This window comes from Danio rerio, chromosome 10 (genome assembly GCF_052040795.2).
Source record: "Danio rerio strain M-AB ecotype USA chromosome 10, GRCz13ab, whole genome shotgun sequence".
Taxonomy (NCBI): Eukaryota; Metazoa; Chordata; class Actinopteri; order Cypriniformes; family Danionidae; genus Danio; species Danio rerio.
Genome location: NC_141030.1, coordinates 23430079 through 23444649, shown reverse-complemented (window position 1 = coordinate 23444649; position 14571 = coordinate 23430079). Strand labels below are relative to the sequence as shown.

At 36.0% G+C, this 14571-nt stretch overlaps 2 long non-coding RNA genes across 6 annotated transcripts in view; one reads left to right on the top strand and one right to left on the bottom strand.

The window, feature by feature from the left end:
* LOC147842043 (uncharacterized) overlaps positions 1 to 14571 on the bottom strand; it is a 120407-nt gene that overhangs the window by 75104 nt on the left and 30732 nt on the right. Inside the window, exon 2 of one of the 5 annotated variants that reach the window (XR_015501005.1) lies at positions 5162 to 5225. The exons of the other annotated variants lie outside the window; for them this stretch is intronic. This is a non-coding gene — a long non-coding RNA (uncharacterized LOC147842043). The remainder of the gene's footprint in view (positions 1 to 5161; positions 5226 to 14571) is intronic. 5 annotated transcript variants of the gene reach the window in all.
* LOC147842044 (uncharacterized) lies at positions 4171 to 14098 on the top strand. The gene is made up of 4 exons (XR_015501010.1): positions 4171 to 9274; positions 9344 to 9611; positions 9662 to 10338; positions 13421 to 14098. It is a non-coding gene; the product is annotated as an uncharacterized LOC147842044 (long non-coding RNA).

Here is a 14571-nt window from a genome sequence, read left to right as displayed (position 1 = left end):
TGATTGGAAAAAACTGACAATTCAGTCGTGTGATGGCAAAGCTTCAAATCATTCCAAAATCATTAAAACAAGCTGATTTTGTGCATAGAAGAAAATATAACATTCAAAAGAACCGCTTTTGTACAAAAAAAGAAAGCATTATAAATATATTTACTCACTGTTAATGATTTTTGTAACAGCTGCTGGTATGTTAGGAAATTGTTAACAGTGCTGCTTCTTCAGATGAAATTATTTAATAAATATATTTTATATAAATATATAAATAAATATATATTTATATATATAAATATATATAAATATATTTTATATAATTCAGATTTTTATATTTTATTTAATTTATCCTTTATTTTTACTAGGAATTTTTCATTGAGATATGCATCTCTTCTAGCAGGGGGTCCTGGCCAAAATGGCAGCACAAAAAGTTTTAGAAACAAAAATAGACACATAAAATATCACAAATTAAAATTTACACAAAACATTCACATGATTCTTCCAGGTAAGACTTCAAAAGACTTTTAAAAATATTTAGAGATGGAATTGTTTGTAACATGATAACACTGTGTTTCATTCCATAATGTAGGGCCAAAGAAGGTAAAGGGTGTTTTACCAAACTCTGTACATATTCTAGCACCATGTAATTTATACAAATTTAGTGTACTATAACTACAAGTATGATAAAAGGTTACAAATATAAGATGGCAATTTACCCAAATATCTTGCAAGTCTGATATGAAATTGCAAGATAGCCTTTCAGCTCCAAATTGTGAGAGTATAAATGAAGAGTTCAGATGCAAAAACCTCTAAAAGCCATTTGAAATTTCCTCCAAAATAAGCATTTTTATCAGACTCCTGTGTGTGGGTTCAGTAATTTCATGTTTATGGAAAAAATACACTCTTTTAAAGGTCTTTAAAATGAAATAACTTCACATAATCATAAGAAAATGCTAATATTTGATGGAAATTTCAGATGGCACTTAGAGGTTTTTGCATCTGAGCTCTTCTTATAATTCTGAGAAACTCAGTGTAAAAGTCTGATTGGGGACATATAAAATGTGACATACATAGTCAGAATTCTGTTTTTATGTTTCTGATTTTGGAATAAAATTCTGAAAGTGAGAATTACGAGAACTCAGAAGCTCGAGAACACGGGTCAGACTACTAAGATATAAACTCAGAATTGTGAGATAAAATCTGCAACTCTTATGTCTATTCATTCAGAATTTTTTTCTTTTTCTTTTAAACTTAAGAAGGTCAGACTAAACAGATCACACCAATTACTGATAAAAGGGTAATATTTCAAAAATGTAACTCTTAATATTTGTAAAAAACTGTTGATTGTAAGAGAAAAAGGTCATAATTCTGTGTTTATGTCTTTATTTTCTGACTTTGTCCTCTGAATTGTGACAAAAAAGTGAGAACTACAAGATATAAACTCACATTTCTAAGGAACTGAAGGTATAAAATAAAACAGTTTCTTTTTTTAAATCTTTTTACAAGATATACATCTGGGTACATCTCTAAATTGTGCCATTTCTCACAATAATTTGTAAGAGAAGTCTGAATTGTTAGATAAAATGTTGCAATAACATTACTTAATTAAAGCTATTCATTGAAAAAAAACTGGCTTCTGTAAAAGTCCAAAACAAACAAATTTTTACCCGCATAATATATCTACACCTCTCCAATTCATGCCAAACCAAAGAATCTCAATGTGTAGCAATGGAACTCAATGAGATCTAATAATCATCTCTCTCTTGATGCATATCTCTATCATGGCAGGATTATGCACTTGGAAGCAGGCAAAAAAAAAAAAAAGAAAAAAAAATCATTACGGCAGCCCACTTGAATTTAATCACGCACACTACAGCATAAACAGCTTACATTTCTCATTAACCTGAGGTGCATCTCTAATCAGGGGAATACTTAAACAAACAAGCCCCCCAGTTAGAGTCGCAGCACTTATATATATATTCAGATGGTGCAAAATGTTAATATGAAAACCCATAATATTGCAATCTACAGCACAAGGGTCACCACATTTACCCCACTGACATTTTTAAGGGGAAAAAAGGTGTTAAATCCGAAGGTGTTCATTCGGTTGTTTCTTTGTGTGGCTTTTAAAGCACGCTGCTCTGTATTATCCATATTAAAAGTCACAAAAAGTTTCAGAAGTCAACTGGGAAACTTCTGAGGCACCACAGAGAACAACTTGATTACATGCAATGTCAAAAATCAGATTGAGCATGTGTTTCAGAAACATGGCATCAGAAAGAATGGAATTAATGGGCTGGAATGCGGTCACCTTCTGTGATGATTAAAATATCAATTAAGCATGACATCAACACCCAGGATAGTGGAAAAAAGGTTGTGGGATACTGTACAGCAACATAAACAGGTCATGCAATATTTACAAATATTTGTTTAGGGCCCTTTAAATAGTTTTTCCCAAATTCATTTTTTTCCTGTTTTATTTTTTCTGACTCATTTTTGTTTTTTTAATTTAGTCTTGGTAGATGGAATGCATTCATAACTTATTTAAATCATGTAACCTATGCAATTAAACAGTAATGTACCACAAGTTTAAATGTAAAAGTGCATTTGTAGAATTTTAATCTGTTTTAATTCAGAATTTAATCTAAAACAAACTAGGTTTTTCTGATGCTACTTGAATGAAATGTATTTTTTAGTTAATGCCATGCCAGAAACCAGGCTGAATATTTCAATAAAAATATACAAGTATCAATAATAATATACAATTAAAAATAACAAACAAATGAATACATAAATTAAATTTGATTTTTAGTGTTAATATGATAAAAATGCAAAAAAAAAAAAAAAAAAAACTGGTCACTTTGTTAAAATGTCCTTATAAGAGTTAACTTCATAAAAAAGTCATCTGCAATCATTAAAATCAGGACAGTCCAGTAAAATGTTTTGTGATGGTACTACTTGCTGTAGCACATTGCAAGGGTAAATTCTTTGTGATTTCTCCTTGTGTCGCATGTTTGTTTTTGACTTTAGGTTGTCATCGCAGTTGGACTTTCTCGTCCAGTACATTGAGTGTTGACAGAACATGCTAAACACTTCTAAAAAACCAAACAAAGGTTGGGATATATTTATTAGGTTTTATTTATTTATTTTTATTTTAACTTCAAGACAGATTTTCTGCCTTTTTTTTAAGCCTTTAGAGTTTCAGATAGTCTCTTTAACATATTTGTTTCATCTTTGAATCAATGTTTAGTAATAAAGCATCATTTTGCACCTTATTAATGTACTTTTTTCTTTTAAATATCCATGAATTAACAGCTTTCTGTATTTTGTGATTCATGTTTTTTCTTTAATTGTTTATGGTTTTAAATTTCAGTACAAGACCTTGATCTTTCCTTCAATAACTTTTGATGTTAAAATGCTTGAAAAATGACTTATATGGTGTTGATTTATATAGATATAATTTTTAGCGGTTTGAAGTGATATATTGCTTGGTTGGTGCTGCAAGTTACAGTACAAAATTGCCAGTATTTTTCTTCAGATTATTTACCATACAATCCTGATTCAATCCACTAAAATGTCAACAAAAGTCACGTTGTTAAACTGCAAAGTTAAATTTTCAACATGAAAAGTCGAAGAAATCGAGAGAAAGGTGCCATAATGCAATTCATAATCTTAAATAAAACAGGGAAAATGCAAACCATGGCAAAGAACATGCATGTGTAAATGAATTAAACTGAATTTTCACAAACTAATTTCAGGAGGAGCACAATTATATAATTGATCGCAGCTGTTCTCCCATCTGGAATCATTATAAGCCAAACAGATTAATCGAAACTCACTGTAAATAGCCTGTCTAAAATCACTCCCTTAACTTCATTTTCCAAAGAAACACCCCTCAATTATCTCTGAGTTCAGGGTTCTCTCCCATGATAGCATTTCAAACTGGCTAATATTATCAAGCAATATCTAAGTGTGAACTCTTGAAATGGGTTTGAAAATTATTAAATCCAAAATTTGACAAATTCTGTGAAAATCCATGTTTTACATTTAATTCTGTTTTTATGCTGGATACTGTGGTTCAGCTTGGGAATTCTTCATGAAGGAAATCATAGGGCCCTATTGTTTCAATGCTTTATTTTCGTTTTTATGCACTGAAACAGGCTTCTTCTTTTTTTTTTTAATGATCAAAAAGATTTAGTTTGTGCCACAGATTTGAACCTGTTATTGGAACTCTAAGGTATAGCATTTTACCTATATATATAGTCAGAATTAATTCCTGGAAGACAGTAGTTGTAAAGTCCTGGAAGACAGTAGTTGTAAATGTTTTACATCTATATTTGCTAAAACCCTATTTTATACAGAATAAAGCATCAAGGTGAGTGTTAATGTACTCACCATTTTTTTTTTTTTTGCTCCATTATTTTATTTTATTTATTATGCCTTTTATTCTAGACCTTGGGTGTCAGTATTTCATTCATCATACATTTCTGTCCAGCCTTTAAACAATTACTGGTTTCAAAACAAAATCCTTGTCAGACAGCATCTTTGCACAAGTCTTTTATCTCCATCCTTGTGCTAGTTTTCACCGATTGGTTGTACCTTCCCAATACTAACAATTAAAGCAATTCACACAACCATAAAGTGTAGCCCCTTTCAGACAGCACAGTTGCTAGGTAACATCGCTGTCCATCTGGAATGAAGTACAAAAGGACATACAAATGTATGAGACATTCTGGAATGTGACAATTGTAGATTGATTTTTCTTTCTGTCACTTTTTCAGCAAGGTACATACAAACGTCCCCTGTAAGAAACAATATAGCTCTTCACGTTTTTACATGGAATGGTCACCTCTTGATCTGATATTATCACTTTTACCTTTACAATCACATCCATCAGCCTTGGCTGGGCCACCAAAGCACTTAGTACAAGATTAGTAGCATGTAAATTGTACTTAATCTCCACAGAATTCCTCCCAAAAGCATCGTTACCCAAGTAGCTTGTACAAACGTTTGCAAATTAACAAGCGTGTCCCACCACTTGTAAGTCCATTACGTGCAACTTGATGGATCGTTCTCCTCGCTTTCACACTTAATCAGACACAAAAGCACATTGTTGATCTTTACAAAGTCAATGAATTCTACATACTGGATTGAATGTGTAAAAACTTGCCTCTCAATTGCTCTTTTCCTCTCCTAATCTTTCTTTTTTCTCTAATGGCTGGTTCAAATCAAGCCTGTAACGAGATGGTTACATATTTCATGATGAACTAGAAATTCAGTATTGCATTATAGTCTATAACACTTTTGAATTATTCCTTTAACAATGAGCATTCTATGTGCTAGTTTGGGAAAAAGTACTAAACTCAATGCAAAAATTTACTCAAGTCACAATTTCTGAGTATAAGACACGACTTGATTGTGACCTGGGTCATGACCCATGTGACCTGGGTGTTTCAAATTGCTTAAGTCACTTGATCCACGTGTTTTGAATCTCTCAAGCCACATGACCTGGGTGTTTCTAATCACTTAAGTCATGTGACCTGGGTGTCTAAAATCGATTTAGTCAGATGAAATGGGTGTTTCAAATCGGATAAGTCACATGACCTGGGTGTTTCGAAACACTTTAATCACGTGACCTGGGTGTTTCTAATCGCTTAAGTCACGTGACCTGGGTGTTTTGAATCAATCTAGTCACATGACCTAAAAATTTTGAATGAAATTTAGTCACGTGACTTAGGTGTGTCAAATCACTTAAGCAACGTGGCCTGGGTGTTTCGAACTGTTTAAGTCACTTGATCCACGTGTTTAGAATCGCTCAAGCCACTTGACCTAGGTGTTTCGAATCACTTTAGTCACCTGACCGGGTGTTTCGAATCACTTTAGTCACGTGACTTGGGTGCTTCAAATCACTTAAGCCATGTGACCTGGGTGTTTCAAATCACTTAAGCCACCTGACCTGGGTGTTTCGAATCACTAAAGTCACGTAACCTGGGTGTTTTGAATCAATTTAGTTACATGACCTGAGTGTTTCAAATCAATTTAGCCACGTGACCCAGGTGTTTAAAATCACTTTAGTCACATGACCTAGGTGTGTAGAATCGCTTAAGTCACGTGACCTGGGTGTTTAGAATCACTCAAGTCACGTGACCTAGTGGTTTCGAATCAATTTAGTCACATGACCTGGGTGTTTCAGATCACTTTAGTCACGTGACCTGGATGTTTTGAATCACTTTAGTCACATGACCTGTTTGTTTTGGATCATGCTTCGTTGCAGTTTCGAAACACTTGCTCTTTAGGATCTCAAAACTGTTAAAAAGTCAATTTTGTGTCAGCGATCCCTAGTCATAGCAAAGCTTTGTTACTGTTTCATGTACCTTCTGAGCATTTTTCCTGTTCCTTGCCTATTTTGTTTATTGATCTTGGATTGTTTTTTGTTTTTTGATTGTTTGCTGTCTGCCTGTTTCTTTGTGGATTACCCTTGACATTATTGTTTGCTCCTGTTTTTACCCCTTGCCTGTCTGATCATTCTTCAAAACAAAGCTGCATTTAGAACTCCACTATTCTGCGCTATTAGAACTCCACTATCTTCTATTGTATGCTCTCGTACATGAACGTCCACTAGCCATTTAATAGTTTACAACTGATTCATTATGGTAAAATTGTTCTGAGTTAACAGCATAGTATTGTGCAAGGAACTGTGTGTAAGTGTTGAAGTGATAATCTGCCATGTAATCATAATTTGCACAAAAAATGCGTTAAAGTTGTTTCACTGCCGCTAGTGTTTGTTTTACTTGAAATATGCCACTAGAGAACCTTACAGGAGGTGAGGAATTGAACAGACCGGGACAGTGAGGCCCAAGAGACCCCTCTAATTACAATGGAGAACAGCCAAGTAGACGCAATGCAAATGTCCTTCAGACAATTACGCGCTGCCGACGCTAGCATTCCTGAATGTTTCCTGACTCTCATCATCATTTTAACATCTCACCACATAATTAGAAATGAGCAGCCCAGAGCTGAAAGCAGCCAAGCTCATGCATTCTAGTTTAGCTGCCCCTTCATCAAACTGTACCCTGCATTCAGATACTGTAAATGGAAAATGAGCTATGCTATTGACCTTCCTCATTTAATATAGCTCGCAGAAAAGAAACAACGGATGCGTTTTAATTACCCTGCCCTCTGATTACACATCATCATCTTGGGTAGCGGTTATTGCAACGTGATGGAGTTATAGGCTAATGCAATTTGTTGGAGCATCACAAATGCGGTAGCAGAAAAAATGCCAATATGCGATTTGGCTTTAGAAAAACAATTAGGAAAAACGATTAAGTTGTGTCTTCACACAGGTGACATTTATATTTATATTTCAGTCCAAGAGTAAAATTTTATCTGGAGAAAAATGTAAAGTTGACTGCTGTATTTAGGAAAACATTGTTGTCGAGAGAGAACTGATAATGCCTTGTAAAGTAATGGGCATATTAAAAAGACATGTAATTGTAATTAGCCTTGGTTGTTCCTCGTGGCTATGGAAACTAATTTCCCTAAGGCATGCCTGTGTATGTAAAAGAGGGGAGTATGAAAACATGTAGCTTATTATTTAGGAAATAATACAGTTCTTATCGAAGGTTGTTGTCTTCTAGGCATTGTGGTTTAATGGACCTAGAATACAGTTTCATTAGTTCTTGCTGTGCTTTTAAAAAGTGTCTGATTTGAAATATATGGAAATATATGTAAGCATATACAATGTTATCCTATCAAATTTGGCAAAATGATATGCATTTTTTTCAATGGGTGCTTTTCAGGTTTATCTTTATTGTTTGTATTCTTTGTCTCTCCCGTTATTTACCTTACATCCTACTACACTATCTGACAAAAGTCTTGTTGCCTATCCAAGTTTTAGAAACAACAAATTATAACTTGATTTCTAGTTGATCATTTGGTATCAGAAGTGGCTAATATGAAAGGCAGAGGCCTCTAGATTACACCTATTTTACCAAAATAAATATAATTAGGACAGCAAGATCGACTTTGCATAGACAAAAAGTTTTGTCACTTCACAGAAATAAATGTACAGTACAGAATATAAAATCATGGTGCAGTGGAAAAAGATTTAATATTGTGTGTGACTCCCATTAGCTTAGAGAACTGCATCCATACATCTCTGCAATGACTCAAATAACGTATTAATAAAGTCTTCTGGAATGGCAAAAAAAGCGATCTTGCAGGACTCCCAGAGTTTATCAAGATTCTTTGGATTTATCTTCAATGCCTTCATCATCTTTCTCCAGACATGCTCAATAATGTTCATATCTGGTGACTGGGCTGGCCAATCATGGAGCACCTTGACCTTCTTTGCTTTCAGGAACATTGATATGGAGGCTGAAGTATGACAAGGAGCACTATCCTGCTGAAGAATTTGCCCTCTTCTGTGGTTTGTAATGGAATGGGCAGCACGAATGTCTTGATTCCTTAGGCTGTTGATGTTGCCATCCATTCTGCAGATCTCTTGCATGCCTCCATACTGAATGTAACCCCAAACCATGATTTTTCCTACACCAAACTTGACTGATTTCTGTGTGAATCTTGGGTCCATGCGGGCTCTAATAGGTCTTCTGCAGTATCTTTGATAATGGTGGTGCAGTTTAACAGATGAGTTATTGGAAAAACTACCTTCTGCCACTTATCCAAATGATCAACTAGAAGTCAAGTTTTTTTTTTTTGTTGCTCTTACAACTGGGATAAACGACAAGACTTTTGTCAGGTAGTGTACAGTGAAAATCAGTGGGTAGAGTTAAACAGGAAGACTTAGATACGCTTCATGTTTTAGCAGACTTGCTTCAATATGAGATGTAAACTAACAAAATAATGTTTACAGAACAATTAATACTTGAATATGAAGGTGCCATATGCTGCATTGGTTTAGTAAGTTAAAATGGTCTTTAATATCTACATGGTAGGTTTATACATTTGGTAATCAAAAAAAATCTCCAGAAATGCTTTTATATATTTATTACTCCGTAAAAAACCCTGAAATCAGAAGGTCCATATTTGACCATATATAAATTGTGTCGTGAACATTAACCTGCAGTTAATGCACACACACACACACACACACACACACACACACACACACACACACACACACACACACACACACACACACACACACACACACACACACACACACACACACACACACACACACACACACACACACACACACACACACACACAGACAGAGCATGATGTTTGCTAAACACAGACAAATATGAACCCAATCAGAGTAATGTTAACCAATTTTGCTGACAAGATGTGGATAAAGGCTAAATTATATATAAACTTGACAAAAGAGACGTATAAAGATGTATTGCATTGTATTTTTAAGCTATAATGTCAAAGTAAGCACAGCCAGGATTTAATATCAACCACTGCATGAACAGATGACAGTTGAGTGATTTGATTTTGCACACGTGTTTGTTAAAACATACAGTACACTTAAATTTTTTACAATAAACATTAAATTAGGGCTGCACGGAGGCGCAGTGGGTAGCATGCTCGCCTCACAGCAAGAAGGTTGCTGGTTCTAGCCTCGGCAGGGTCAGTTGGCGTTTTCGTGTGGAGTTTGCATGTTCTCCCCGTGTTCGCGTGAGTTTCCCCCTCAAGTCCAAAGACATGCACTATAATTGAATTGGGTAAGCTAAATTGCCCGTTGTGAATGTGTGTGATTGGGTGTGTGTGAATGTTTTCCAGTGATGCGGTGCAGCTGGAAGGGCATTTGCTACATAAAAACATATGCCGGATAAGTTGGCGGTTCATTCCGCTGTGGCGACCCCAGAATAATAAAGGGACTAAGCCGAAAAGAAAATTAATGAATGAAACTTTAAATTAACAAAAGATACAATTAAACAATTTCTGCTTCTTTGGAGTGGAGATGAATACATTTATAATCTGTAAATCTTGCATTTAGCATCCTGACGCAAATTTGAACATGTTTTTGAACAGTCTGTTGTTCCATTTTCAAAATAAAAGTCACACATACAGTACTTAGTAAGTTAAATATAAGCTCTATAATAACTAAGGGAGGGATACTAGCATTGTTTTTTCATTGTTGCTTATCAAACGCAGCATGATGTGTGCATATTAATGATCTCAGTGCTTCATATGAGACTGTGTTGGTCAGGATGAACACGTCACAGGTTGCTTTGTCTTCTGATTGGCTTGTTGTGCACTGGGGTTTACCACTCATGGAATTTACATGAGGTTTATGGTATGCCTATACTGATCTCTCAATATAAAACTAGATATACTCAGACTGTCTTAATAGGGCAACTTTAAATGAGAATTTCTGTTTCTCAGTTTGTGACCTCTTTAAATGATCTAATTTCCACTTTTTGATATAATCTGCTAACATCCCAGTTACAGTTATGTTTAGGGATAGGGTTAAGTTTGAGACTTCTCAATAAAAATGTTACATTTTTGTACTAATAAGATTAGTAAACATTGAAAAAAGTTATATTTCCTCATTAGATTAATGTTTTTTGGACACTTTACATAGATTAAACTATATACAAAATCACAAAATATATCATCGGTATAGTTGCAAATGCTGGCAACGTGGTGGCTCAGTAGGTAGTGCTGTTTCCTCACAGCAAAGAGGTGACTGTTTCGAGCCTCAGTTGGGTCATTTCTGTGTGGAGTTTGCATGTTCTCCCCATGTTCACTTTGGTTTCTTCCGGGTGCTCCGGTTTCCCCCACAGTCCAAAGACATGTAATAGGTGAATTGGGTAAGCTAAAATTGTCTGTAGTGTATGTGTGTGAATGAGTGTGTATGCATGTTTCCCAGTGATGGGTTGCAGCTGGAAGGGCATCTACTGTGTAAAACAGATGCTGGATAAGTTGCTGGTTCATTCCGCTGTGGCAACCTCAGATTAATAAAGGGACTAAGCCGAAAAGAAAATCAATGAATAGTTGCAAATGATCATACTAAATACAGTACTAGCCAAGCTCCCAGGAATCCATCTAGATGTCAGACATCACATCATGCTGTCGAAAAGGTTATATAATTTAGAATCTCCATTTTTAAATTGGCATTAAGCACATTTTTGATCTGCTCTTTGAAAAGTGACATGTACCGAACACTTAGTTAGCATGCGTGGTGTAGCGACGGCAAGTGCACCACACCGAGGAGAAAGAGTGTTCCTGAATGACCGTAGGGGCCGTAATTATGATATTATTCAGAAAGACCTGCTCCCGAACCCCCTGCTTTTCAACAAGCCTGGCATGTCAGCGCTGCTTTCACTGTGCGTCGCGGATTGAGGTAAATGGACCCTGGGAGTCACACAAAAAATAGCCTCTGCCTAAAAAGAACACCTTAATAAGACTATAAGAATGACTAGCTGAAAACTTTTCACACCGAAGTCAGATCAAAGAGTTTGAGAAAGCTCACCCGAAACGCTGGGGTCGGGAACCCAGAGAAAGGAGGATTTATTATAAAGAGCTGCTGTAAACTGGGGATGAAAAGCACCACGTGTTGGAGGAAGTCGATCTTTTGAAGCTGGGGCCCAGTGGTGGAGTCTGTTCAGTCGTGCATGCGATTATGTTGATTTTCTAACTTGCCTGACACGCATCTGTGGATTTCAGGTGCTGATTCATAACTGGAAATCTAAGCGTAAGTGTCTATCAGGCTCTTTAAGGCTGACAACAAAGAACTTGTCTTCTGTTTTAATTCCCTCACCCTTTATTTCAATTCCAAGCAGGGTAAAAATCACAGAAAGCTTTTTTTTTGCATGCGTGTCCCTGTGGTAGGTTTGCCTGCAGTTACGCTTTTAAGTATGAAGACGTGCTGACGTGCACAGACCCCCACCAGGAAAGCATCTACATTACTGACATCAGACTCTTTGAAGCACTTTCTCTCCCTGCAGCTTTGACTTCATTTATAATTTCAAACACTCGATGGCGACGTTGCTGTAAACCGGGTGCAAAAGACCACCATGCTGTGTGCCATTTTTTCCCGCCCATTTGCTACGTGTGCACATGTTTTTGCTAGAGGGCTTCTGAGAAATAATTTGGCATCTGCCGTGGGACCTGCATGTGTGTGTAAACTGCAAAGTGCAAAGACGAACCCTCTGGCCGTGTCTTTTGTGCCTCTTTTTTCAGCATTGGCTATCATTTCAAAGGAAGTTCAGCAGGGGTGTGCAATTACGCCTCGAGGCAATCAGGTGCTTATCTTTTTGCTAGATGCTCGTTTACGCTAATTGTGACTCAGCTAGTTGAGGCACAGTAACACTGAATGTTACCTGAGGAAAAAGGCTTCGATCTTATCTCTTATTTGAAAGCAGAGCCTATGATAATATCTCATGCTACCATACCTGCTACCATTCAAAAGTTTGGAGCTCGGGAGTTTTTTTTAATCTTTGTAAAAGTAAAACAAACATTTTTTTTTTGAAAATGCAATTTATTATTGTGATATAGGATCAAAAAGCTGCAATTCCAACATCATTACTACCTTCATAAATCATTTTACTATGCTGATAGGGTGCTAAAGCAACATTTAATAATGGAAAAAAATTATTTTGAGTAATATTGTCAATTTAACTGCACTAACATTGTAAAACAAGAACAAGTTGATCTAATTTGTAACAATAGCACTGTTATTGATCTAAACTGAATCAACAATGAAGTGACTTAAGCTAAATAAGGAATTGTCTTCTACAGAAGCACATTGTAATGTTAATTTAATGTATATAGCACATTTATTGTGTATGGCCATACACCCAAAGTGCATCACAATCAGGAGGGGGTCTCTCCACACTACCACCATTATGCAGCATCCACTTGGATGATGAGAGGGCAGCCACAGGACAACAGCGCCAGTGCGCCTACAACACACTAGCTATAGGTGGAGTGAAGAGTCAGTTATAGAGCGAATTCGATGGATAGGAATGATTGGGAGGCAATGATCGGTAAGGGCCCATGATGGGAATTTGGCCAGGACACCGGGGTACACCCCTACTCTTTACAAAAAATCCCATGGGATTTTTAATGACGACATAGAGTCAGGACCTTGGGTTAACATCTCCTCCTTAAAGACAGCGCTCATTGAGAGTTTAGTGTCCCTTTCAGTTTACGTCATTACGACTCACACAGAATCACAGGTTGAGCGCCTTCTGCTGGCTTCACTAACACCACTAACACGTTATTTGAATTAATCTTGTTTCATATTTAATGAACTTTGTAACAGTCATAATTACTGAACTGAAAATTAGGGCTGCTCGCTTATGAAAAAAAATCATAATTATTTATGCTTTATTTAAGTAAGACTATATAAGAGTACATATTTAGTCACTAGGTGTCATTTTTTGACACATTTCTGCATGTATTTGACCATTTAGGCATGCAGCTTGGGATAAAAGACAATTTTTAATGTCAGTATTCAGTTCTGTCTCTGAGGCAAAAATATAAATGTAATTTCATCTCTGATGCCAAAATCGGAATGAAAATTGAATATCAATAATAATTGGCCAGTTGGAAAAATAGCAAAGCATTCGTACAGCAGAGTTATTTTGTTAGAACCAAACCTGCCAAGTCTTAATGAACAACACAACAATTATAGAGTAATAATGTTCAGTAGCAAATAATTTGTGAATGTGAATAAGTCTAAGCTATACAATGCTTTTCGGACTTAAAATCTGGGCTGTCAAAAAGGGAAGATATACATGTCTCAGTTTAACAGTTTAGTTTCCCTCACATTGACTGCTGCATGTTGGTTTTTCAAGTTAGTGGATTGAGATCACATGAACTCAAAAAACATCCCGAGTCTTTTTGTTTGAAAACACTGACACTGAGTAAATTATGTTGTGCCGTAACTGACTCCAATCACAACTCATACAAAAACAAACAAACAAAAAAAAACATCATTGAACATTACAATGTATACAACAATTGTTTCTGCTTCTCAAACCTGATTGTCTGAGCTGTAATTTAAGAGTGCGGATATATGGAATCACAAAAGTAGATTAACTTATTTTGTGTGTATATGTATATCAGTGTTTCCCAACCCTGTTTCTGGAGGCACACCAACAGTACATATTTTTGATGTCACCCTTATCTGACCCATTTATTTTTTGGAGTCTCTACTAATGTTCTGATGGGTTGAGTCAGGTGAAAGTATGATTAAGGAGAGGTTGAATGTGTACCGCTGGTGTGCCTTCAGGGAGTGGGTTGGGAAACGCTGATGCAGATCACTTTAAATAAAAAAAAATATTGATAATGTAATTAACATAATCATTAGGTTTACCATATGGATAATAATTTATATTTACATAATTATATCTCAGTGCTTCCCACACACTGACTTTAGTTGGGCGGGCCGCCCAGGTATTAACGGTTGCCCAATTATTGCCACAATCACCAGTGATCTAATGCTTGTAGATAACTGGTAAATACGTAGATTGCTATAGAACTACAAATCCGCCATTATATGGACTACAGATCCAGTCATGCACTGTTCACACGCACCTATTACGGATTCTGCTGATTGCACACACACACAGCCGGTGAATTGTCAAGGACTGATTACAT